We start from the raw sequence: 25,554 nt of genomic DNA, 5'->3' as shown, positions 1-25,554 counted from the left end.
TGGGCCTTTAAAATATGCTTTTTTAATTTATGGTCTGATTTGTAGTCTTTGATTCTAAATATATATAGCATCTACTTATAAGGAAAGCATTTTTATTTTTCTACTATAACCATTGTTATTTTTATTGTCTCTTTTATGCATGGAAGCCAGATCTTACTCATTTGGAAAGACAGAACTGTGATACTGAATTTTTAATACAATTCTCCTTCATTTCTCAGTTGCAGCAAGTTGGCTAGAAAATTGTCCCACACAGCTCTTGTGTCTACTGCTGTATCAGCAAAGCAAGGTAAAGAAAATCTGACATAACACCTTCTGAAAATGCAGGGAGATTTATTTTTTTTAAACTGGAAATTGCAGAACAGATGAAAAAATACGTTTATTCTTTTCTTCCCATGTATAATAAGGTATTCAACTGGGGTAGGGGTGGTGAGGTCACTAACTGCATTACAAATAGTTTGATCAGGTTTGCTGATTCTTGCAAGGATAATGGCTTAGTAGAATTCATAAAGAGAGAAAAGAATGGGATATTGGGATTGCTTCTGAAGCCCCTTCAGTTCAAAGGAGCTGGCTAATGCTACCTACCAGTGATAAATGATTTGCTATTGTCCAAATTTTCTTGAATGGCTGCCAGTATAATCTATAGCTCAGAAGTCCATATGGATGGGGCATTTTTTTGCTCTTATGTGGGGAAAATAAAAGAATAAATTCTATGATGATTGAAGTAAGTGACCTCTCACCCCAGACATCTTGGTCCATTCAGCAATGTGACATGCTTCCACTGTACTTAATTTTGATTAAAATTCTGAGGCTTTTTACAGAAAAACCCTCACTCTTCTTCCTAACCCAAGTTACTTCCTGAGATTAGCAAATAAAGCATAAAGTATATGAAATCTTTCACACCAGTGTCTGGTAAAGATGAAAAGATATCTGAGAATGTATATGACTCTGAGTTGGTTAAATGCACGATTTTTAAAAGTCCCTTCCAGCCATTTGTGGAGAGATTTATAACTGTGTTTCTCTTGAATAGCTCTGATGTGAGTGGTGATCACTACTTCATGGGTATCGTTTTTCATTTTTGGATGGGTTTTGGAACTTCCACTTACCAGTCTTACTCAGTTCCCTAAAAGGCATAAAAAAGTCCAAACGCTCTTCAGTATGATACACCTTTTAAGTATTAATTAAAAAAATAACTAATCAAGGTCTTTTTATTAGAGTAAATATCCTCTGTTTCTTCAGGCATCACAACATGCCATGATTTTCTGCCCCATCATCATCCTGGTCACCCTAAATAGATGAGCTCTAGTTTCTCAAAAGACCTTGTGAAGTATTTTTATGGAATCTAGGACTCTCTTCAATGTGTCACTTGGAAACCAAAAGCGGAGTGAGATTTTCACCTACTTGTTTCTGGACATTATTGTCTATTGCCCCCTTAAGTCTTTCTTGAGGGAGGGTAGGGGAAAAAAATAAATGGCTGTTGTTCTATTAAACACAGCCTTGGATTGCATTAACTTTTTTTTTTGGCAGCCTCTTTTTTCCTGTTCAGTGAACTCAATCTCTGTGGCTGGTTAATTCTGTCACTTGAGAGTGTGATTCAAAAGAAGCCAGGCTGAGTGCCAAGCTGTGCCACAGTCACAGCCCACAGCCTTCTTCCTTGCCAGTCATCAGCCCATAGACTCTTGGTTATAAGATAGAGACATGTTTGTTCACCCCACTCCCCAAATGGCAAACTTGAGAGCATAGAAAAAAATAAGTTGGTTTTAGAAGTTTGGGGTAATAGTTCTGGATCTGCTCAGAATGGTGAGGTAACCTTGAATAAGTTTTCTAACAGAGCTTCCAAAGTTGTTATAAAGACTAAATCAACCAAGTATTCTTACTGATTCTTATTAAGGTTAAGTGTTAAGCATGATCTTCTTTTAGGAAGGTGAGCGTGTTTATTACATTTTTGGACTAGTAGAACTGCCAAACCTTTTGAGGGTTGTTTAAATGTTAGAATTTCACCTACCCTTTACATTTCTTCTCCAGTGAACTTTTGTGAATATGGAAAGTCGCTTTCTTTAATTGTCATATGACTTTTGGATGTGCGTTTAAATCCCCACTGTATTGATAAGCACACAGAGGAACTTTATTGTTGATTGAATCGTTTTTTAATGTTTTATTTTTAGTGTTTATTTACTTTTGAGACAGAGAGTCTGAGTGGGGGACGAGGAGAGAATGAGGGGGGGCAGAGGATCCGAAGCAGGCTCTGCACTGACAGCAGAGAACTCAATGTGGGGCTCGAACTCACAAACCATGAGATCATGACCTGAGCCGAAATCAGACACTTAAGAGACTGAGCCATCCAGGCACCCCTGAATTCTATTATTTTTAATAATAGATGTGGTGATGGGTGGAGTTTAGATAATATAGATTGTAGTCAGTCATGAAATCATATTCTAAACTAGAGACTAGTGATCTAAGATCTTAGGCTATTAGGCTGTTCTAGCCATCCAGGATTATGCTAAGAGGTCCTTGTCGTATTCACACCCATAATAATATTGCTAAACTAGTGATACTGTCTGTGATTCCTTCACTTTCCACTGGTCATTTTGGGCAAGGTCACACATATGGTTAGTGGTTGTTCATCCTCTGCAACCCGGATCAGTGTTGCAAATACTCATTATGCATACTGTACTCACCTTTCTACCCATTGCACACTTCACAGCACTCTTTCTTTATAAGCCCAGATGCAGTCAGAAGTACTCCATATGGCATTACAGACAGTTACTACTAGTTGATGGTCAGCATGGGAATGAAATATCCTTATTTTAGTATAATATTCTAGAACTAGATCACCTAGGTTCACATTCAAGCTCTGCCCCTTTTTCAGGGGCATACACAAAATGGAGATAATAGTACCTACACTACAGAAACATTGTAAGGTTTTAATAAGATAATGGGAAGAATTTTCAAATAGTGTCTGCACATAGTTGGTTCTTAATAAATGGTGGCTCTCAAGTGAACTTAGTTGCCCTTTCCTTTATGCAGTACCATTTTCGCACATACAACTAAAAGCTTGTTTAACAACTCAAAGCTACATGTGGGCATTTGGAGCGATATATTTGATAATTACAGATGTTCAAGTGTGTGTTTGTATATTTGTGTCTCAGTTGATTCCTGTGTGCATTTGGGTAGATGGATCAACAAGTATAGTGACTTATGTTTTTATAACTTTCTATTTTAGTTAGCATTTGAGTAGGACCATTTGGTAAATGTGTCACTTAAATATTCTTTCCAAAATGATCACCAATTGATTGGCTAATGAGAGCACTCAGCCATTAACCTGAACTTCTTCTATCTTTAATTCTATCGACAGTAATATAGAAAAAATTACCAACTGCTTTAAGGAAGCAGGAGTCAGTCATGCTGACCTTTCTATTGGCATTTGTAGTTAGGTCTTCCTGTTTTTCTGATTGAGTCTTGGTCAGACGGCCTCTGTCCCTATGTCTGTCTTTAAAGTATTTGTGTGCTTTATTTCTGCATTTGTTTCAGACATCTTTGCTAAAATGCTGTTGATACTCTTGTGTATGAAACGAAATCTGCACGGTGGGGGGAGTGTTTGTGTGTGTGTGTGATTTGTGGGAATATTTTTATGTGTGTGTGTGGACACATGCGTTGTACATATTGAGGAATATGAGGAGATTGTGTGTGTGTGTGTGTGTATATATATATATGTATATATATATGTATATATATACATATATATATATATATATATATACATATATATATATATAAACTCTGCCTGAATGTTCTCTTTTGTTTCCTTTCTCCTTTTATGTCCCCTTTCTCTAGTCTCTGTCCCTTTTCCTTCATCTCAAATTTTACCCTCTCAGATGGCACCATCTTTGCAGTAAGAGCCTCCTTGTATTTTTACCTGTCGAGAGCATCATGTGATGGATCTTATTTCTGTGGTTCTAAGTAAGATGGCTCATGTTTGCACAGGGTTTATGTGACTTCAAGCTTTCTTGGGTAAACAATGCTTGAAACCCTGAATTTCAACTCTTCTCTGTGGCTCAGTGACAAAATATTCCCTCCCTGCCAAGTCGAGTTAGGCAGGGCAGATATTTTAATTATGCCTCCTTTAATGGTAAGGAATTTGATGTTTTTTTTCATTAAGTCATTTCTATAGAGGGTTGGAAAGGAAGGTCCAGATCAGACATATGTGGAAGGGTCTATGAATAAAGACTGCAAAAATATTATTTCACTGCAAAAATATTAGCCCTGTCCTAACCCCCGACATTGTTGAGTCTTGACCCACTACAGGCCTTAGTGAAGATCTGTTGTTTGCTTGACTGTTATCTTAAGGCTTGAGTGAGATGTGTGTTCTTTTCTTTTGTAGTGGCATTTCATCGAGAATTCGGCTCTGGGTAATGGATTCTTCCTTGCTTCATACTTAGTACTCATGCTGACAAGCTGCCCTGGCAAAATTTATAGTAATATTAATAATCATGGCAGGTCATGAACAAAATCTGTCAGTATTTCTAAATATTCATGCTTTCTGTACCCCTTATGTTGTGTTTACAATTCTAATAATTAAGCATCTCAGAGCTCAGAGAAATAGCAACTGAGTTTATTAATGATAACTATTAATATGAATTTATAGAAGGTACCATTTACATAATGCAAATAAATGCATTAATTATAAATCTAGAGAAGGAGAGGGTTTTGACTTGAGAGTGAACTCTATGCCCACAAGATTCAAATGAGGAAACTTTTTCTTCTTTTCTGGCAGTGACATTGACCTACCAGTTATCTGTGGAAGGAGGACTACAACTTGGGAAGTTAGAATATATAGGCTTAACTATGATTGCTTTGCATCTGACTTACAGGGTCATTCATGTTTAAAGCTAGTGCCTGACCGATGTAAAGCCCTTTTCATTCCACAAATTTTCCCTTGTACGTAGTATCGTTTAAGATATAACCACATGAGGGGAGAGAAGTTGGATTTTACTTTTGAGAGAACATGGGTACACAAGTGAATGGACACCTTTGAAAATGTCTCCACTCACAAACAGTTCTTCTGCAATGGGGATGAATCTGTCTTCTATTGAGTCAGAGGAATGGATCCCAGGCATGATATCTAAAATTGATGTTGGGGCGCCTGGGTGGCTCAGTCGGTTAGGCATCAGACTTCAGCTCAGGTCACGATCTCACAGTCCGAGAGTTCGAGCCCCGCGTCGGGCTCTGGGCTGATGGCTCAGAGCCTGGAGTCTGCTTCGGATTCTGTGTCTCCCTCTCTCTCTGCCTCTCCCCCGTTCATGCTCTGTCTCTCTCTGTCTCAGAAATAAATAAACGTTAATTTTTTTTTTTAAAATTGATGAATACTCTTTTTATGCTTTTGAGCCTGGGAAAGACACCTGACACTAGCTAAGCCAATCAGATACTAGGCTGGGAATCAGACATGGAAAAGAGAATAAGAATTGAGAATTAGTCTTTCCTTGTGGCTACTGACACCGTAAAAACCTGGGTTATTCTGTCTTCCATCAGAAAACTAGAGGGGGGGGGGAAGAATAAAGATGGATAGAGAAGAGAGAGAAGCAAATTCACAGAAGCAAAAAACAATAATTAAAGAAGAAACGAGGTCCCTTCCTGGATTTATGGTGCTTCTGAGACCCTGCTGTGTTCCTGCCCTTGGCTTCCATGAAATGCCTGTGGATCCTTGAGATAAACCAATTGTTTTCTTGCTTTTGCTTAAAGTAGCTTTAATTATTACTATTAATAGATTTGTAGTTAAGACAAGGAGTTTGCCTAAGTCAGAGAACTGGAGAGTAGCCCAGAGTGAGAGAAAACTCCAGTTTTGTAACAACTTCTCTGCCATTTTTCCTATGGCTCTGCAGTTGTTGTATGTATTTTTCAATCCTCACCCTCCATTCAGGACCCATCCAGCCCTGTCATGAGGGTGGGGCCTACTTGAGAGTTTGCAGATCTCAGAGTTTGGATCGAGAGCATTCTGCTTTGCTTCTAGCATGTACAGATGTACTCTATCAGAATGCTCCTTGATTCATTAAAATTCTACAAGAAGGAAATGCAGCCAGCTGCCATTCTCCTTGCTCATCATCTTTCCTGGTGTCAGTCGCACCTCATTGCGTTTGGCAATGCTTTTGACGAGAGTGACATTAGCCAGAGCACAAATCAGGTAGCATCTGCTGAGGAGTGGGAAAAAAATCACAAACACATTTATAAAAGGGAAAGCAAAATCAGGGTGACATCCAGGTTGTCTTTTTTATAGTCTCTGTTTCTGGGTTTATGTTTAGGATAGATGGCTCCGTTTTTTGGGTGTTGCAGTTTCAAAGGCTGTCTCTAATCTTAATCTCAGAGGGAGCTCATAACACTGAATAGATTAACAGAGGTTATAACTAGATTAAACATGTGATCTAATTTGTGTAGGATGATCTCAATTTATAGTTGTTGTTGTAGAAGGACCCTTTTCCCCCTCAAACATACCCTGATTTGGGTGATAAATTATTTGATCACCCTGGTTAGTGGTCTCTATTTGATAAATCAGTGATATTACAGAGCACCTACTATGCATGATTAAAGGTGGTGTGAATGTGTATGTGAGTGTAGATGTAAGTATTTCATGGTCTCTGCCCTTAATGAACTTCCTTACACTTTACGGTTATAATAATGGCAAAATAAAACTGTAACTCCAGGATATGGCATCTTCTTAAAGGTGGAACCAGAGAGTGCAAGCCAACTGGTTCTTAGTTTACTGTTCCTGTAGGAGGCATTATATACATTGGTCAAGGACAGAGAGTCTAGAGACAGACAACTTGGATTCATATTTCAACTCTGCCATTTACTAGCTGTATGAGTGTAAGGAGATTAACTCATCCTTCCACACCTCTAGTTTCTCAACCATGCAGGTGGATGATAACCAGCATCTTCTGTCTTGTTAGGGTGTTGAGGATTGTGTTATGTGTGGAAGGTGGTTAACATAGTAGTGGAAACTAGGACTTCATTAAATAAGAGCTAAGGCCTGATCTGTAGCAATGGGTCCTCACTGGGTTGAAAATCTTTGCAACCAGCTCTTGTCTCTTTCATTCAAACTCTGTGATATATTAGTAGGGCTAATCCTAGGATCTCAGTATTTTATCCAGTCCCAAATCCCTACAACTCAATGGTGGTTGGTGGGTAGGTAAACAACATTCCTCAGAATCATTCATCACATTTCTTCTCGACATTTTCAAATAGAGTTGTGACAGCAAGGCAAACTGTGTGCCGTGGGCTTATGAGAACAGATGGTGTCAGAAAAATCTAGCATGTGATGGAAAAACATGGTGCATTTCTATCCAGCATAGGGAGGAGTGGGAACAGGGTGTACTGAATAATTCCTCCTTCCAGGTGGTGGAGGTGGGAAGAGAAGGGAGATAGTAGGGTACCAATAGCAAATCCCTTCATGGAAAAGGTCTAGCTTGCTGCTTCTCTAGAATTCCTCCCTGGTCCTAGAAGAGTACAAAGTCTTGTTAAATGCTATTTGAACACATTTCTTGGAAATATATTAGGAACTCTTTCTTTGTGTTGATTGAAAAGTTTGGGGCATCTTGGGCCTTGAAAGAATGTGGACCCCTCAAAAAATAACTCAATATAAAGCCAAATATTTACTTATTTAAATCACTATTATTTTTTTAATCATTTAATGACTAACACTTATTGAGCCCTATATGCTAGGTCCAAGCAAAAAGTCTTACATGATGTATCTTATTAAATATCTACCTACCACTACACTGACATAAAGTGCTATAATTCCCATTTTGCTTATAATAAGACTGGTTCAAAGATACCCAAAGGTCACACAGCCATTAGGAAGAGAGGCCTTTTACCTAGGTCATTCTGAGTCCAAATTTTACACTTTTGATGAGTATGCTGTATGTGCTATAATAAACTTGTCTTAAAAATAATGGATTATAGAACTAGGTAAGCAAAACATCTGATGATCATTGTGTTCAAAGATGGAATACTAATGAATATGAGAAGAAGAATTAAGATACTGAGGGTAAGAAGGGAAATTCTGATTTGGTTGAATCTTTATGTTTTCTATCTGAATTTCTATCTGAATGGGTCTGGACTTACAGTGGGTGTCTGGTCTTACTTCAAAGGAAAGATCTTTTATTTTTCCACTGGAAACCATTGCAAAATTTTAGCAATACTAAAATGTGAGAAGAATATTCCTGATTTTGAACCTAAGGTCTAACTGGGTGATATGAGGTAGGAATTGGAACACAGGATCTTTCTGCTATAATGGGTAACATACTGGTTTCTTATTTTTTCTTTAGTCTTTAGTTCTATAAATATTTAAGACTTCTATATGCCAGGCTCTGTGAGGCATATAAAAGACACAAAGCCAAGGAAAATAGACACAATTGCTATGATCATTAAGTTGATTATCTTGCTTTTTCCTAGGAAACAAAAAAGGTTATGAAATCCTGCCATATTCAATAGTGGCGTGTATTTAATTGCATTTTGCCAATCTATATTTAAAATTTGGTTGCTTGCATATCTTTCTACATGCATTCACATGCCATCTGAGAATAACACTATGGAGACATCAGTAATATAGTGTTTAATGGCTGATTGCCTTGATTCAGAAAGATAAGAGGGTCACAGCTTTGCTGAATACTACATAATAAGTTGTTACATTTCTCCAAGCTTATTTAGCAATTTAGAAAGTGACCTTCTGCCCTCCTTTTGCAACAAGCAAGCTATACATATAAAGTCGTTTTACATACGAAGATGCATCTGTCCCAGAGCTGAACAAGTACCTGGAGCCAGAGGACTCTGAAGAACCGGTTTTAAAGAATAATCTTTGTCTCCTTATCTCTACCATTGGGTGAGTCACCTCATCATTCAGTTATGTGAAAATACCATTTCATGTTCTGCCTACCTTGATGGTTGCTCAATGTTAGGATCCAGTGAAAAGGATTTGAAAGTGTTCTATGAATTCAAGTGCTTCTAGTTAAATGGAGTTTACATCTGAGACACTTAGCTGATAGGCATGAAATAATTTATAACTGTGTGGTTGTGTACCTTGCAATATCAGATAATTTCTTTGTTGGTTTTATGGGCCAAGAAGATGGTGATATGAATGGTTCTCTGAATTCAGATTCCACTGTGACAAAATGCCTTCTATAATACAATTTTGGTGAGTCATCAAGTAGAAATGCATGCATAGTCATCTATCAATGTATGAAATAGTCGGTGCAGTAAACTAAGTTGGCCCTCAAACTTGTATTCGCCTTCCCGTTTAGGAGAGATGTCCATAGCTCCTGGTACCATGTCCCCAAATCTGCCTCCATATTACACAGTGTGTTCAGTAGGAAGTTGTTCCCTTGTCAACAATGAGCATTAGCACAGCAGTTGGACTAGAAGGAAAAGCCTTTGTCTATTACGAAGCCTGCAGAGCTTGGTTGCTAGGCAACCCAGTCTGGAGGCAGCAACCAGTGTGCACCATGAGACAATCCAGGGAGGTGGGCCTGGAAAAAAGGGGGAAGCCATTCTTTTCTTGGAGAGGCAGGAAAGGAAAAAGCACTGCCTACTACCCAGGTAAAGATGTAGCGCATACACTGAATTACGTTGTGAATTTTAGCATCAAAGTGCTAGTTGCCAACACTTACTGGAAACTATATTGTCGTCTGGGAAACTGTATGGCCTTGAGTAGTCACTTTCTTCAGCCTCAGATTTTCTGGCAAAAGCAGGAAGCCAAGGAGCCAGATATAGCTAATTTCTCCCTATCCTTACCACTACAGTTACCACACATACACATACTTCCTTAAATCAGAGAAACATGATTCTTATCTTTTATGTACTGCATTTGCATGAGAGGATGGGAGGAAAATGATATATTACTAAAAATCCTGGAGTAAATGGTGTTTGGGTTTCCTTAAGCTTAAGGTTCTAAATAAAATGACTGTTTCCCACTCTTAAACATAACTAAATATTTACACAGGGCAGAATATGCCAGAATACAGATATGGGGGAAGTTATCTTTCATATAGCCAAGCTCTTAGAGCTCCTCTATCCCAAAATACATTCCTCACTAGGCTGCCAGCAGATTTGAAATATGTAAGATGAGATACTTTTGGGGGGAGTTAAGGCATGAACTATTCCTGAGCCACTTGGGAGATGTGACATATCACGTAAAATCCACAAATTCTCAGTTTAAGCATGACAGTAAATTTGGGCTCAAAGAAATGAGGCACCTCCCGGTGAAGGGGTATCCAGGGTTGGGAAATGGACCGAGGTTGGCACATACAAGCCCATGAGGGTTGAGGCATCACAGAGAAGAGGCAGTAGGTTTTAAGATTTGTAGATAGGCATATAGAGATTTGAAGCTGGACCGCTTCACTTATTTTAGTTGTTAACAGATTACCTACATTTTTTGAGGCACAGTTTATTCATCAGTACATGGGAACTACAATAGTATTGACTTCTAAGAGATGCTGTGAATTTTAAATGAAAGAATTCATGAAAACCACTTAGAGGTCCTGACATACTGTAAACAGTGAATAGAGGCTGGTAAGTTTGTCCATGTAGTTATAGGGATCAGTGTCACAGAGCAAACCTGGATAATACCATGGTTCAAAAAAAAAAACAACACCAAAAACACCACCACAGCTTGGGGACAGGATGTTGGCATGGAAAAGTGCTATAGCAGGAGTTGGGAGACCAGGCTTCCGTGGGGATCTAAGTCACTACTAAGCAATTAGAGTCGAGATGTACAATCGTGGCTGCCCAGAGGTTGCACAAAATGAGTAGTTATATGGCCAAGAGTACCTTCCCAAGCACCATACAGATCTACTCCAGACTCTTGAGGAAAAACAGTTCCAAATCCAGATGCTTCCAGTCTAAAATCACTTTTTTGTAACACTTTCAGTACTTAAAGAGCTTTTTGTATTCTTGGACCTGGGATTCCTAATCTGAGTGGTTTGCTTTCTAGAAGACTTGGTTTGCAGATTCTTTCTTATTGTTTAGGCCTTGTTCTAACCTTTTCTTCTCTGGACTACCTTTCCTCACCAATAACAGGAAAGATTGGCTTAGATGATCTTTGAATATGCTTGTCTTTTTTTTTTTTTTTTTTTAACTTGTATTCACTTTTTTTTTTTTAATTTTTTTTTTAACGTTTTATTTTATTTTTGAGACAGAGAGAGACAGAGCATGAACGGGGGAGGGGCAGAGAGAGAGGGAGACACAGACTCGGAAGCAGGCTTCAGGCTCCGAGCCATCAACCCAGAGCCCGACGCGGGGCTCGAACTCACGGACTGCGAGATCGTGACCTGAGCCGAAGTCGGCTACCCAACCGACTGAGCCACCCAGGCGCCCCGGTATTCACTTTTTTTTTAAGAGACAGAGACGGAGTGCGAGTGGGGGAGGGGCAGAGAGAGAGGAAGACACAGACTCTGAAGCAGGCTCCAGGCTCTGAGCTGTCAGCACAGAGCCCATCACAGGCTCGAACCCATGAACCATGAGATCATGACCTGAGCCGAAGTCAGACACTTAACTGCCTGAGTCACCCAGGAGCCCTGTCTAGCTTGTCTTTTATACATTTTCCCCAAACTTTTCTCAGGTTTTGCAGCTTTTTATTTATTCACTCATTAAACACATTTTACTGAGATGGCAGGCTCTGTCATAGGCACTGAAGGTGCATATGATGGTAAATGATCTGGAAAAATTTTTGTTTTTATGGAACTTACAATGGCAGGAGATGGACTATAATCAGGGGGACAGGAATGTCTGATTATATCAAGTGGTGATAAATGCTATGAAGTACACTAAAATGAAGAAGAACTGGTTTCAGTTCTCAAGTGCAGTGTAAAAACTACTGAAAATGCACTGCCTTAGAGCAACAATGATTTGTTTATTCTCATGAATCGGTAGGTTGACTGACTCAACCAAGTTACTCTCCTCCTCCATGTGCTACAGTCAAAGTTACTTACAGCTGGGAGGTCATTTGGGGCTCGAACACCCAAGATGACCTCTCATTCTCCGGGTTCTCTTTACCTTATCATTAATTTGCATTCCTCCCCAAGCTGCTTAATAGAATAATATTACTAGGTGGATATTAAATGCACAAACCCCAGTGTGCAAGTGTTCCCCAAGCATACATGATTGTCCTGTTTTTCAATGTCCCATTGACCAGATCAACAGATGGGCAAGCCCAGAGTCAGTGTGGGAGGGAATTACACAAGTGCATGAAAACAGGCCAGCGTTTATTGTAGTCACCAAAGATAGGGGAAGATGACTACTTTATATTGGAAAACAGGAGAAACCTCTCAGAAGCTATGCTATTTGAACTGAGAGAGAAAAACTGTAAGATCCGAGAGAAGAGGGCAGGTACAAAGGTGTTGAGGTAAGAAAAACTTGAAGTTTTTGAGGATCTGAGATTTAGCCCTATACAGCTGGTACTTTGTGAGTAAGAAGAAAGAGTGGCTAGAAGACCAAACCAGTGAGGTTGCGCAGAGGCAGATCATAAGGCCTTGTAGGCAATAGGAATTTGGATTTCATTCTACATGCAGTGAGAATTCATTAATATGTTTAAGAAAGAAAGTCAACTGATCTAATTTACATTTACAAGAGGTCAGACCTTTCTGTAAAAAAAGGCATGTTAAGAAAATTGGTCTAGTCTTTTCAATAAGCCAGAAACATAAGAAAGGGACTATGCTATATTAAAAGTAGGATTAAAGTATGATCCTGAAATAGAAAAAAAAACAGCTGTAAAAAACATTTCGGGATCATTAGAGAAATTTTTTAAATTACTGAAATATAGAGGTAATATTATCAACGAGAAACAAGTTAAAAATAGTATACACTATATTCTTACTTTGGTTAAAAAACAACACATGCAGGGGTGCCTGGGTGGCTCAGTCAGTTAAGCATCAACTGTTGATTTGGGCTCAGGTCATGATCTCATGGTTGGTGAGTTCGAGTCCCACATGGGGCTATCGGTGTGGAGCCTGCCTGGGATTCTCTCTCTAAATAAATAAATAAACTTAAAAATAACTACACATGTATACATACATGCATAGAAAAAGATCCATAGACACATATACTAAGATGTTAACTTTGATGGTGATCCCTGAATGTAAGATTATGATGTTTTTATTTGCCTAAAAATAATGGAAGACAAAGAGACAAAAATGAAAACTGAGAATCCAGGCAGGAAACTGTTACACATGAGAGATAATGGTCACTTTTGAAGGCTGGTTACACTGGAGTTGATAAGAAGTTGATACATTGGAGATATAATTTGGGGGCAGTGGGGTTAGGACTTACTGATGAATTGACTGTTCTAGAGGAGGTAAAAAGTAAAAAATGACTCAGGTTTGGCTTGAGAAATGGATAGAAGTGGTGATGTTTTCAAAGATGAGGGAAAAACAGGTCTGGTTTGAGTGCCTTTCTTAGAGGAAGGTTAACAGGTGACTAGGTACCCTGTGATAGGTCATCTGTAAGGAGAGGTGCCATTCTGAATTCCTATTCTACTTGGATGAGTTCCATTCAGTCCCCAGTGTTCTGTTCAGGCCAAACTTTGTTAAGAAGAGGCTGAAAGTATGAGGACATGTCTTAAAAAGTCACTGAGATGCTCTGTGGAATAATGGTTGACTTCCTAAGCCTTTACATTTTAGAGAGTGCCAACACTTGAGATTGTCCAGTGAAATGCAATGCAACTACTTACCACAGATAAAAATTAGACTATTAAAAAACAGAGGGGTAAAAATTACTGTATCGCAAAAGTGAAATCAGACATTTTGGAGGAAAATTGTCAAAACAAATAATCATTGGTCAGAAGAAGGTTTTTAAGCCTGCAATCAATTACCTGAAATCCCCAATTAATCTAAACTCATCTGTGTGATCACAATTTTATGGAAATAATTTACAACTTTTCAGGATTGCCTAGAAGACTTCACTCTCCATGCTGAAGCTAAGTAAAGCAATGTGGCTTTTTGTTAATTGTAGAAAGAAAATGTTAGGTTAGTTGTGAAGGAAAATTTCCTAAATAGTAAGTCAGGACTAGAATAGATGACTCTTTGAAGCATTTTTACCCATTGAGACTATTTCCTAATTTATGATTTTATGGCCAAGCATTTAAAGCAAAATGATCAGATTCTTGAAAGGCAATTCCATCCAGTGTATTTTTTTTAACCTGGCCCACAACCAATCTAACCAGATGCATCACAGCTGAATCAATCCAGATGGTTCTTTGAAACAGCCAAACTGAACAAATTTGGATACTGCATACTTCAGACCCTTCACTAAATAGGAAATCTGAGAGGCCAGTTACAGAAACTCAGAGACCACAAGAATTAAAAGGGTAGGGGTAAAATGTCAAGTGATGAACAAGTGTGGGTTTTAAGAGAAAAAAAAAAATCAGCCTTCGGTTGAATTCAGGACTTTCACATAGTTCCTTCATTAATGTTCATCCAGTTTTTAAATTCATATTAGAAGAATTTACATTGTCTGAATAACAAAATCTCTCAGGATACATATTTTCAGTGTTCTTATTTAAGAAGCAATTTCCCACTGCAAAGAAGAAAGTGTAGAACATGCTTGGTTGTCTTAACAGCCTATAAGAAATATTTGGGTATATAGCCAAAAGGCTTGTTTTCTTTAGCAGAGCTACACTATTAAAGCTAAATTATAACTGTTCTAATCATTTGCTGTGAAAAAAATACCCACATAAAATAATAATTTCCCTAACTATCTCACTTAGAATATGGCCTACCAGACTTGGTTAGGTTTTTTTCTATCGTTATAAAACATAGGCTTGTAGACAGCTGTGAAACTAGAATTCATGGTATTACATGTCTTTTCTGGCTTTCAGATCAGCTCATATGGCCTACTGATAATAAAATCTTGGTGGCTTTGAAACATTGCCCAATAAGTGAGTATCAACTCCCTAAGAAATGAGGTAAATAAAATAGATGGACAGTAGCTGTTTGTAGCTGGTTTCCATGATGAGTGGAGGGCCAATAAATAGGCAGAATGGAGTAGAGGTTGTAAACAATCCATAAGTACCTTCAGATTCTGGGTAAAGAAACCAAAGATAGGCCATAGCCACTCTGCTTGTTCTCTTCTTGTGAGTAGAAGTTCTATTGCTGTAAGAATAAAAGCAATGCCAGAGACAAAATTACTCATGTCACAACTTTCCTGACTAAATCAGACAGCACTAGGCTCATATTCTGACTTTATCTATTACTCTTTGATTTTTGCACCTGGTACTTCATGTCTCTAGGTTTCCATTGTCTCATCTGTAAAAAGATTGGTTATGAGGATTAAATAAGATACTGCTATCTAAAGTATTTGTCCAGTGTTTGATATCTAAGAAGCCTCACTGTTAGCTATTTTTAATACAGCCAATGGAAATGAAGACAGTGGATGAAACAAAAATAAGGGAAAAATAAACCCTGATTTTTCAATTATATCTACCATGTTTCTAAGAATGCAATCTTTCACGTATGGTAGGGAATCAAATTGTATTGAAAGTCACTTACTACTAGCAAGGGTGTGGCTCTCTGAACATTTACAGCTGTGGTTCTTCTGAGTAGTTCTTGATATTTTACATTGGGACAAATTTGATGATGAACAGTTGCCTTAAAGTTTTTGAGGCCTACAGAGATAAGATGACTAAATCCTACTGTGGATTCACCTTTGCTCCACGACTTTCTGGTTTTGTTTAATCACTTTTGGTTTTGGTTGAGCACCACCAACTTGTAGCCAGGAGTACAGAGAGGGTGCAACTATAATCCGCCCTGGAGCAGAATTCAAACCTGTCCACTAGAGCTGTTCTTATTTAACCTATAACTGCCATAACTCTCTTTTGTATTTTTCTCTGCATGTCTGGAATCTGTCTTTATCTTACATGAACCTGAACACATATTTCTTTACCTTTGCTGTGTTTCTTTATCTGTAACTCTGTTCTTTGTAATCGTCCTCTAATATGCCAATCAAGTTTTAACAAATCAAACATCTTGAAAAGGAGTGGTGCAGCTATTAGAAGGCAATGTTGGACATGCTATAGCTCTAACAGCACATGCACTCGTGTAACACCTGTTGTACTTATGGGTGATCTGAGGTCCGATGGTCACATGGTAGAGGGGAAAGGAATTATTACTGAAGCTCTGATGTTCAGATTATAAGTATGGTAGTCTTTCTATGCTGCCTGAATTTTTTGATGGAGGAGTTCGGATACAAAGAATGATATGAGTGTGATGGGGCTAATCAGGGAAAGTATCTGGGTGGAAATGAGTCTCAAAGGCCATGATAGATAAGGGGCACCAGGAGGGCATTTGAAACCAGACCAAGCCACACATATCCTAGTTTGAGGATGAAAACTCACACCGTGCATTTTGGGGAGGAAAATCCTAAGTCTCTTATTTGAAATTCTTTTTATCCTTATGATGGTAATGTTTTTTTCTAGCACAGAATTCTTCCCTGCTCAGTAGGTGGTCAGGTTGCAGTGCCTAATTTAATCTTTCACTGAATATATTCCCATAAATACAGTATCTCTGTTGACATTTATTAAATGCCTGGTTGACACTAAACATCAAAGAGTTGGGGAAAAAACATTAGGTGCCACAGATTCATTTAGCAATCAAAGATCACTGCTGGGTAACTAATGACCAGAGTAGATTTATTTTCAGGATGAATGGCCAGTTGCTATTTGAATTGCAATTCCTGAATTTGTCCTCTGATCAGCCTGCCAGAACACTCCAGAGATACTTGTTTGAAGCCTTTCAGAGGATGGCTTTTAAATTCTTATTACTGCTTAATGATCAGTCCTTTTGGATGCCCAAATTCATTCTCCTTTTTCATATCTTTCCTCCTCTACTATGCATTTGGCTTTTCTTGTTCTCCTCGTTGGTGTAGCATCTATTGCTTGATAAATCCTGGATGCTCAAAATAATTATAGAAAAGGGATGTGTTGATGGTAGGATCCTGTCCCAACTTTCCTCCGCATCTCAACGGCATCATTCCAAGAGCTAGGAGAATGGCACCTGCTCTGGAATATCAGGCAAGATATTGTAAAACTATTCTCTTTGCTCCCCTGCTCTTTTCCTTTGAGTTGAATGTGTGGCTGGGGGATTCATTTTCTCAAATCTCTACTCGCTCAACCCATGCTGTAGTCCTTCTGCTTTAGTAATTTTCAGAAGGTTGAATCAATTGGTGACACAAGTGAACTTCATTGTATTCCGTCTTGATCATAAAGAATGATTAATATTTAGTAGAAGTACAAACAGAAATGCCTGTAAAAGAGGCGTGTAGCAAAAATAAAAAGCATTTGGGACCGGTAGAGCCCCTGGTGAACAGAAACTGCATACCCTGCCTAAAATCATTCTTATTCCCTATCATTATCTATTTTTTTTTTCTTTTTGAAGGAATTCTCTTTCAGAGCACACTTAAAACAGCCTGGCCTTGGGCCTCTGAGAAGTCTCATATTTATGTGCATGTTTTGATCCCCCAGGACAACTCCCAGAGAGACAATAATGATTAGTTCTTGTATATAAATAAGAGAATTCAGCTCAGGGACTTAGTGGAGACCAGGGAAGAATTGGGGCTCAAACCCAGACCTTTTATCTACAATCCAAAGCTCTTTTTTTATGAATATAATTTATTGGCAAATTGGCTTACATACAACATCCAGTGCTCATCCCAACAAGTGCCTTCCTCAATGCCCATCACCCATTTTCCCTCTCCGCAACCCACCATCCACCTTAGTTCTTAGTATTTAAGAGTCTCTTATGGTTTGCCTCCCTCCCTCTCTGCTTGTAACAATTTTTTTCCCCTTCCCTTCCCCCATGGTCTTCTGTTAAGTTTCTCAAGATCCACATATGACTGAACATATAATATCTGTCATCCTCTGAATGACTTATTTCACTCAGCATAATACTTTCCAGTTCTATGCACGTTGCTGCAAATGGCATGATTTCATTCTTTCTCATTGCCAAGTAGTATTCCATTGAATATATAAACTATATCTTTATCCAGTCATTAGTTGATGGACATTTAGGCTCTTTCCATAATTTGACTATTGTTGAAAGTGCTGCTATAAACATTGGGGTACACGTGTCCCTATGCATCAGCATTCCTGTATCCCTTGGGTAAATTCCTAGTATTGCTATTGCTGGGTCATAGAGTAGCTCTAATATTAATTGTTTGAGGTACCTCCACACCGTTTTCCAGTTTGCATTCCCAACAGTGTAAAAGGGTTCCCATTTCTCCACATCTTCGCCAGCATCTGTAGTTTCCTGATTTGTTCATTTTAGCCACTCTGACTGGTGTGAGGTGGTTTCTCAGTGTGGCTTTGATTTGTATTTCTCTGATGAAGAGTGACGTTGAACATCTTTTCATGTGTTGGTTGGCCATCTGGATATCTCCTTTGGAGAAGTGTCTATTCATGTCTGCTCATTTCTTCACTGGATCATTTGTTTTTCAGGTGTGGAGTTTGGTGAGTTCTTTGTAGATTTTGGATACTAACCCTTTACTTGATATGTCATTTGCAAATATCTTTTCCCATTCCCATTTTACTTTGTTGATTGTTTCCTTTGCAGTACAGAAGCTTTTTATCTTGATGAGGTCCTAATAGTTCATTTCTGCTTTTAATTCCCTTGCCTTTGGTGATGTGTTGAGCAAGAAATTGCTGCGGTTGAGGTCAAAGAGGTTGTTGCCTGCTTTCTCCTCTAGGATTTTGATGGTTTCCTTTCTGAGATTTAGGTCTTTCATCCATTTTGAGTTTATTTTTCTGTATGATATAAGAAAGTGGTCTAGTTTCATTCTTCTGCATGTTGCTGTTCAGTTTTCCCAGCACCATTTGCTAAAGAGACTGTCTTTTTTCCATTGGATGTTTTTTCCTACTTTGTGAAAGATTAGTTGGCCATGCATTTGTGGGTCCAATTCTGGGGTCTCTATTCTATTCTATGTGTCTATTTTTGTGCCAATACCATACTGTCTTGATGATTACAGCTTTGTAGTATAAGCTAAAGTCTGGAATTGTGATGCCTCCTGCTTTGGTTTCCTTCCTCAATATTATTTTGGCTATTCATGGTCTTTTGTGGTTCCATATAAATTTTAGGATTGTTTGTTCTAGCTTTGAGAAGAATGCTGGTGCAATTTTGATTGGGACTGCATTGAATGTGTAGATTGCTTTGGGTAGTATTGACATTTTGACAATATTTATTCTTCCAATCCATGAGCATGGAATGTTTTTCCATTTATTTATATCTTCTTCAATTTCCTTCATGAGCTTTCTATAGTTTTCAGCATACAGGTCTTTTACATCTTTTGTTAGGTTTATTCTTAGGTATTTTATCATTCTTGGTGCAATTATAAATGGGATCAGTTTATTTCTATTTCTGTTCCTTCACTATTGGTGTATAAAAATGCAACCGATTTCTGTACATTGATTTGTGTACCCTGCGACTTTGCTGAATTCATGTATCAGTTCTAGCAGTCTTTTGGTGGAGTCTTTCGGGTTTTCCATGTAGAGTATCATGCCATCTGCAAAAAGCAAAAGTTTTACTTCTTTGCCAATTTTGATGCATTTTGTTTCATTTTGTTGTCTGATTGCTGATGCTAGAACTTCCAACTCTATGTTAAACAACAGTGGTGACAGTGGACATCCCAGTCGTGTTCGTGATCTTAGGGGGAAAGCTTTCAGTTTTTCACCATTGAGGATGATATTAGCTGTGGGATTTTCATATATGGCTTTTATGATGTTCAAGTATGTTCCTTCTATCCTGATTTCTTGAGGGTTTTTATTAAGAAAGGATGTTGTATTTTGTCAAATGCTTTTTCTCCATCTATTGACAGGATCATATGGTTCTTATGCATTATTTTATTAATATGATGTATCACATTGATTTTGCAAATATTGAACCACCCTGCAGCCCAGGAATGAATCCTAATTCTTTTTATATGCTGTTGAATTTGATTTGCTAATATCTTGTTGAAATTTTTTTGCATCTATGTTCATCAGGGATATTGGCCTGTAGTTCTCCTTTTTTGTGGGGGTCTCTGTCTGGTTTAGGATTCAAGGTAATGCTGGCTTCATAGAGTGAGTCTGGAAGTTTTCCTTCCATTTATGTTTTTTGGAACAGCTTGATAAGGATCTGTATAAACTCGCTTTAAATGTCTGGTAGAATTCCCCAGGGAAGCCATCTGGTCCAGGACTCTTACTGGGAGATTTTTGATAACTGATTCAATTTTTTTCACTAGTTATAGGTCTGTTCAAATTTTCTGAGTTTTGGTAGTGTGTCGGTGTATAGAAATTTGTCCATTACTTCCAGGTTGTCCTGTTTGTTGGCATATAATTTTTCATAGTATTCTCTGATAATTGCTTGTATTTCTGAGGGATTGGTTGTAGTAGATCCACTTTCATTCATGATTTTTATCTATTTGGATCCTCTCTCTTTTCTTTTTGAGAAGCCTGGCTAGAGGTTTATCAATTTTGTTTATCTTTTCAAAAAACCAACTCTTAGTTTCATTGATCTGTTCTACTGTTTTTTTGGATTCTATATTGTTTATTTCTGCTCTGATATTATTTCTCTCTTCTGCTGGGTTTGGGGTTTCTTTGTTGTTCTGCTTCTAGTTCCTTTAGGTGTGCCGTTAGATTTTGTATTTGGTGTTTTTCTTGTTTCTTCAAATAGGTCTGGATTGCAATGTATTTTCCTCTCAGGACTGCCTTGGCTGCAAAGGGTTTGGATTGTTGTGTTTTCATTTTTATTTTTTTCCATGTATTTTTTAATTTCTTCTTTAATTTCCTGGTTGACCCATTCATTCTTTAGTAGGATGTTCTTTAACCTCCATTCATTTGGAGGTTTTCCAAACTTTTTCCTGTGATTGATTTCAAGTTTCATAGCATTGTGATCTGAAAGTGTGCATGGTATGATCTCAATTCTTTTTTATTTATTGAGGGCTGTTTTGTGAACAGTATGTGATCCATCTTGGAGAATGTTCCATGTACACTCCAGAAGAATGTATATTCTGCTGCTTTGGGATGTAGAGTTCTAAATATGTCCGTCAAGTCCAGGTGGTCCAGTGTATATTTCAGGGCCATTGTTTCTTTACTGATTTTCTGTCAAGATTATCTGTCCATTGTTGTAAGCGGAGTATTAAAGTCCCCTGCAATTATCACATTCTTACCAATAAGATTGCTTATGCTTGTGACTAACTTTTATATATTTGGGTGCTTCTGAATTTGGTGCATAGATATTTATAATTGTTCGCTCTTCCTGATGGATAGACCCCATAATTATTATAAAATGCCCTTCTTCATCTCTTGTTACAGTCTTTAGTTTAAAATCTAGTTTGTCTGGTGTAAGTATGGCTACTCCAGCTTTCTTTTGACTTCCATTAACATGATAGATGGTTCTCCATCCCCTCACTTTCAATCTGAAGGTGTCCTCAGGTCTAAAATGGGTCTTTTGTAGAGAGCAAATAGATGGGTCTTGTTTTTTTTATTCTTTATGATATCCTATGTCTTTTGATTGGAGCATTTAGTCAATGGACTAAATGGACTACATTCAGTGTTATTATTGAAAGATATGGGTTTAGGGTCATTGTGTTATCTGTAGGTTTCATGCTTGTAGTGATGCCTCTGGTCATTTGCAGTCTTTGCAACACTCTCAGAGTCCCCCTTAGGATCTCTTGTAGGGCGGTTTAGGGGTGATGAATTCCTTCAGTGTTGTTTGTTTGGGAAAACTTTTATCTCTCCTATTCTGAATGACAGGCTTGCTGGATAAAGGATTCTTGGCTGCATATTTTTCCTATTCATCACGTTGAAAATTTCCTGCCATTCCTTTCTGGCCTGACAAGTTTTAGTAGATACGTCTGCTACTGCCCTTATGTATCTACCTTTGTAGGTTAAGGCCCATTTATCCCTAGCTGCCTTCAGAATTCTCTATTTATCTTTGTATTTTGCCAGTTTCACTATGATATGTTGTGCAGAAGATCAATTCAAGTTACGTCTGAAGGGAGTTCTCTGTGCCTCCTGGGTTAATGTCTGTTTACTTCCCCAGATTGGGGAAGTTCTCAGCTATGATTTGTTCAAGCACACCTTCGGCTCCTTTCTCTCTCTCTCCTTCCTCTGGAACTCCTATGATATGGATATTGTTCCATTTCATTGAATCACTTAGTTCTCTAATTCTCCCCTCATGATTCAGAATTCTTGTATCTCTCTTTTTCTCAGCTTCATCCTTTCCCATAATTTTATCTTCTATTTCACCTATTTTCCCCTCTGCCTCTTCAATTCTCACTGTCACCACCTCTAGTCTACTTTGCACCTCATTTACAGCATTTTTTAAATTCATCATGACTATTTTTTAGTTCCTTGATCTCTGCAGCAATAGATTCTCTGCTGTCTTCCATGCTTTTTTTAATTCTAGCGATTAATCTCATGACTATTACTCTAAATTCTTGTTCAGTTATATTGTTTATATATGTTTTGAGCAGTTCTTTAGCTGCCATTTTTCCTGGAATTCCTTTTGAGAATTCTTCCCTTTCATCATTTTGTGTAGTTTCTGTCCCTTATGTGTTTTTAAAGCCTGTTATGTGCCCTGCACCTGCGAGCACTAGTATGTTAAAAAGGGGTCATACACTGTCCAGGGCCTGACCCTTTAGGAGGTGTTTTTTGGAGAGTGTTACTTGCTCTCTGTTGTTGTGACTTTGATTACTTTATCTCCCTACTATAGTGATGTTTTGAACCTTCCACCAGGTGTGCTTTGATTTGTTTGTTGAAGGAGCCCTGGAAAAGAAAGTAAACAAAAAACAAACAGAAAACAAGAACACATTAAACAAACAACCCCCCCCCAAAAAAAAAAAAGAAAACCAGAAACACCAGCTACAAGTAAACAACAGGGTGGAGGTGGTGCTGATGGAAGAGGCCTTATTCCATACAAAGAGAGAAAAGATGGGGGTGGGGAAAAAGAAAAAATAAAAATTGACCAGATAGAGAAACTATATGGCTTAATCCAGAGAGAGAGAGAAAGGAAAATAAAGATGGAGGAGGGGGAAAAAAAAAAGTTATTCAGACAGAGAAACCATATGGCTTAATCCAGAGAGAGAGAGAGAGAGAGAGAGAGAGAGAGTAAGGAGGTGTGGAACATGTATCCAGAGAATGGATTAAATATGTCTGTTTAAACAAACCAACAGCGAGAGTAACCAGACTAGAGGAGGGAATAGATAAGAAGGAGAAAAGGAAGGAAGAATATATCTACATATTATATAACAAGAATTTTCTGAGAATTAATCCAGGCAATGCAGCAGTTCTGGTCAGGAGGAGGGGTCCTTCTGGTTCCTCAGTGTCTCTCCCGCTCGGGTAGATAACGCAGTTAGCAGCTGCGGAGGGGCGTGGTTTGGTATAAGTTGGTCCTACCTCCACTGTGGGCCCCATGGCCTGATCCCTGAGTCCCTGCCTTGGTGGTGGTGGTGAGAAAAATGGTGACCCTCAGTTGCTCCTCCATGAATCCGGTGTCCCAAGCCACTCTGTTTGAGTCGTCCTCACTGTGCCGTGGATGCAAACAAGGTGGTTTGTCTCACTCTGCCAAATCCTGGCCCTGGCGCTCCACTGGTATTCAAACTCCTGCTTTGTACGCCCTGGTACTAGGGGAGTACTGCTCTGTGCCACCAGGTATGTGGTTCCTGGCTGGCGGGTGCAGGCAGGCTTTGTCTTGTCCCACAACACTCCAGGGATGGGATCACTTTCTCCTATGGTGGACTGTGCCCCTGACCTTGCCACCAGGTCAGGGGTGGCTCCTCCCCAGATGCGTGATCCAGGCAGCCTGCTCTGGTCTGGAGAAAGCCCTTCATTTAGACATTGGCTCTTTCTCCTCCCTGGTCCATGTTTTTTTGTTTGTTTGTTTGTTTGTTTGTTTGTTTTGTTTTTTCTTGTCAAGATATAGTCCTATGCTTCCCCAGCCACTCTTTCTCTTCCCTTGGTCTCTCCGCAGAAGGGGGTCCCTCCCCTCCATTCATTTTATCTCTCCCAGTTCACAATCATGCACCTATGGTCTGTCAGGTTGTCCCAGTGGGTCCCTGGAAGCGACTGTCTCTTTGCCTCCCAGACTCTCAGAGTTCAGAGTCCTTTAGCTTCAACACTGCTTTGTTGGAGAGATGAGGGAACTTTGGATCCCCCTACTTCTCCACCATGTTGGCCCTCCAAAGCTTTTTGCATTGTGCTAGTCCATCTTTCTCCTCCTTTCGAATTCACCATTTCTAAGTGACCAGGGCCCTATCCTTCTCCCGGTCATGCAGGAATACTTCAGTGATTCCAAGTCTGGGGAGAGCTTGTCTGGAGTCCCAGCAGTTTCTTCTTCCCAGGTAGGATCTTTTATTCTTTGACATTCTAGCTTGGCTGTTAATGTATTTGCCTATTAGCGAGTGATTCTAGATGAATAATCACATATGCTGGGAGTTTCAGTCATCACAATGAAGGAGATCTGTTGTCAACTTTTTTTAATGAACAATACAAAGCATACATGTTACCTGACAATAATCTAAAAGTTAAGTCCAAGTTCTGTAAGCGTTTCTCATTTAAAAACTAAAAATAATAAATGTAGAGGATAAACTTTACAGATAGGTAAACTTGGGATCAAATTATAAGACCACTACCTTCAGGCTATGTGACCTTGGATAAGTCCTTTCAACTGCTTTTATATCTGTTTCCTCATCCATAAAATCGGTAGCAATAGTAGCTGAGGGTTCCGAGGATGAAATGAGATAATGCCTGTAGGGCACTGATGCAAGTAAGTCTTCCCTGGGTATTAATTGTAAAACTCAGGTGGAATGTGGCAGGGGGACAATGCAAGGGCAGGTCTGTCAGACTGCAAAACCTGCCATCTTTCTTTCCTTCCATTGCATTCCTTCATGCCAGGCTCTGAGGCAATTAGAGATATAAGCTGTATCCTGTCAACCAAAGTCCATACCTAGTCGCCTTATGACTAAATGGTTTCTCTGTGACCCAATAATATAAATATGACCCCATTGTTTATAGGAAAGAGGCATTTGCTGAGTGATATTTCTTTTTTTTTAGTGTAATAATATATATATATATATATAGTGTAATAATATATATTTTTTAAATTTTTTTAATATGAAATTTGTCAAACTGGTTTCCATGCAACACCCAGTGCTATTTCTAACATTTATTTATTTTTGAGAGACATAGCATGAGCTATCAGCACAGAATCCAATGTGAGGCTCGAACCCACAAACCATGAGATCATGACTTGAGCCAAAGTTGGACACTTAACTGCCTGAGCCACCCAGGCACCCCTGTTGAATGATATTTCTATATGAACCCTGGGATTTCAAAGTCTGGGAAACTAAACCTATGCAGTTAACTTTCTCATTGGTGAGATTTTCTTTTCGAAGTTGAATCATAGTTTCTTTTTACTTACCACTTGAGCTTGTTCAGACTTGTTCTGAAAAGCAAAATGCTTCCCCTGTTTTGGGGTAAGAAAGCACTCTGTAAATAAAGATCTTCCAAAATTTCAAAGGAAAGAACGAATGTGATTGAACTGTAAGGTT

At 38.7% G+C, this 25,554-nt stretch overlaps 1 pseudogene; it reads right to left on the bottom strand.

The window, feature by feature from the left end:
• The window catches only part of LOC125164676 (40S ribosomal protein S8-like), a 116,155-nt pseudogene extending 92,666 nt beyond the window's left edge, over positions 1–23,489 (bottom strand).
• Positions 23,490–25,554: the final 2,065 nt, after the last annotated feature.

This window comes from Prionailurus viverrinus, chromosome A1 (assembly GCF_022837055.1).
Source record: "Prionailurus viverrinus isolate Anna chromosome A1, UM_Priviv_1.0, whole genome shotgun sequence".
In the NCBI taxonomy this organism is placed as follows: Eukaryota; Metazoa; Chordata; class Mammalia; order Carnivora; family Felidae; genus Prionailurus; species Prionailurus viverrinus.
Note: the sequence above shows the minus strand (reverse complement) of the source record. Positions and strands in the feature narration are given on the sequence as shown.